Consider the following 2,617-nt stretch of genomic DNA (forward strand, 5'->3'; position numbering starts at 1 on the left):
GTCTTCCTCTTATTATTACCTTACTTACTTTTAGAAGTAGTCTAAAGTCCCGAATTTTTCCTTTCTTCTTTTTTTAACCTACAGAAATCTACCTCTTCTCGTTACTCCTCTGAAATAAACTTGCCTAGGTTATCACTGCCTACAAGCTTTCCCTTGTCGGAAAGCTCCTCCCTGTAGTATCTCACCATGCTGATCACTTCCTCCTTGAAACTCTCTCCTCTGCGTGTCCATGAATGACTCTCATTTTTCTCTAACCTCTCCTTATCAGTTTATATATTAGGCTATGTTCCCTCAGGAGCAATCAGACAAGGATTGAATGCACGCAGTTTACCTGGGAGGAGATCCTAAGAAGCACTGGCAGGGGAATGGGGAGGTGGGGCAGGGAAAGGAAGACTGTAAGGGGAGTGCTAATGAGCAGGGGTGGCTGTGGGCAACCCGGGTTCAGTTCCACTGAGGAAACACTGGGACACCATGGAATGTACACCTCCAAGTGGTTCCACATGAAGAATAATTGAGTTGGGCTGTTTGATCCATTGCTGGGGAGGAAAAACTTTTCCTGAACCCTCTTAGGTTCAGTTCTGAGGGGCTGCAAATTTAACTGACAAGAGAAAAAATATATATGCATATGGCAGTGCACAAAAGAAGTGATGATGATTTATTTACCTAACTTAATAGGGGAGAAGGGGGGGGGCAAAAAGACTCCTGTGGGAAGAACGAAGGGAGATAAGGAAGTTTGTGATCATGTTTGTTTACGCAGGTGCACATGGTCTTCTATTTTATGTTCATAAACTCCTGGAGAGGGGATGAATGGCAGCCTCATTCCCAGAAGCTTCTGCTTTTACTGAAATAAAGGAAGCTTCGAGAAGGCTTCTTTTTGCCTCTTTTGAATCTTAAATATCTTTAGTTTAAAATAATCCTCATGCCAGCTTTGGGGTTGAGAGTGCATCGTCAAACCAATTCCCCAGCATCCCTGGATGAGGGCTCTTCCTGGAGATGTTGGCTCCTTGGTAATTGTAGCCTGCCTTTCCTGCTGGCTGCTTGCTCCTTCTGTTGGAAAAAGCTTAGGCAGCGAGTTCAGGAACAAATGCTGAGTGCCAAGGGGACGCAGGCTACTGCCTATTCTTCTCTTCCCCCACTTGCTTATTTAATGTGGGTATTTGCCAAGGTTCTTTCCCCCCACCTCTGCTTTTTCACACTCTCCATTTTTGCCAGGTGATCTTATCAACTCTCAGTTACCTAACACTCTGATGTAACACAAATCCACATCCCTTCCCTTCTCATGTCCCTCAAGGTCTAGACCTGTATACCGAATACACCTGCCTGTTGAGCATCTTACCTTGGGTTGTCCACTGCAAACTCAACATAAATAATATTGGGGTTGTAGTCCCTCAAATCCTGTTTATTTTCTGTTATTCCCCACCTTGTCTTGCTTTTCTAGAAATCCATTCTTCTCATTTCTGCCAGGGTTTTTTCTAAAACACCTATCCTACAATATGGCCAGGTACTATTTCAGGTGGTAGGGATACAGCAATGAACAAAACAAGGTTCCTGCTTTCATGAGCCTGAATTCTATAGCCAAATATATAAAACAATAAACAAGAAAAATATCAGTGGTAAATTCCATGCAGACTGGGGAGCTACTTTTGATCTGAGAGGTCAGGAAAGGTTTTGCTGAAGAGAAGACATTAAAGCTCAGAGCTGAGTGACACACCTTGAGTGGCATTCAGGAGACATCCACACTTCCCGGATGAAAATCCTTTAGTGACTTCCCAAAGTTCTCGGGATATAAGTCCGTATTTCACAGCATGGCAGCGAAGGTCTTCTGGTATCTGGCCTATTGTCTTCCTCTCCAGCTTCTTTACATCACACGACATTAATGCATTTAATCCTCACAAGCACCTTGTAAAACAGCAGCTAAGCTGGCTGAGTTCTCTGATGGTCTGATTCATCTTTGTACTGTCACTGCGTTAGTAGTTGGCCCAACAAATGTTCATTAAACAAGCAAGGTGTTGGACAAAAAGCATGGATGCTTAAGGCAGGTCTAGACTGGCGCTCAACAAAAATAAGGTAATTCACATTTGCAATTTAAAATTTCCTCGTAGCTACATTAGGAAAGTAGAAGCAACACATGAAGTTCTAGTAATATTTTATTTATCCAAATATATCCAAAATATTATCAGTTTAACATGTGATTCATATAAAGTTAATGAGATATTTTACATTCTTTTTTTCATTCTCAGTCTTCAAAATCTAGTGTGTTTCTCACACTTACATCACATCTCAATTCGGACTAGCCACTTTCCAATAAAGCTCAGCAGTCCCGCGGGGTGGCTCACGCCTGTAATTCCAGTGCTCTGGGAGGCGGGGGCAGGTGGAGCGCTTCAGGAGTTCGAGACCAGCCTGGGCAACATGGGGAGACCCCATTTCCACAAAACAAAACAAAAACCAAAAAAATTAGTGGTGTGAACCTTTGGTCCCAGCTACTCAGGAGGCTGAGGTGGGAGGATCGCTTGAGCCCAGGAGTTCCAGGCTGCAACAAACTATGATAGCGCCACTGCACTCCAGCATGGGCGATAAAGTGAGACCTTGTCTCCAAAAATAAAAATAAAAATAAAAA

The sequence above is a fragment of the Mandrillus leucophaeus genome, unplaced genomic scaffold (assembly GCF_000951045.1).
Source record: "Mandrillus leucophaeus isolate KB7577 unplaced genomic scaffold, Mleu.le_1.0 Scaffold49, whole genome shotgun sequence".
NCBI lineage: Eukaryota > Metazoa > Chordata > Mammalia > Primates > Cercopithecidae > Mandrillus > Mandrillus leucophaeus.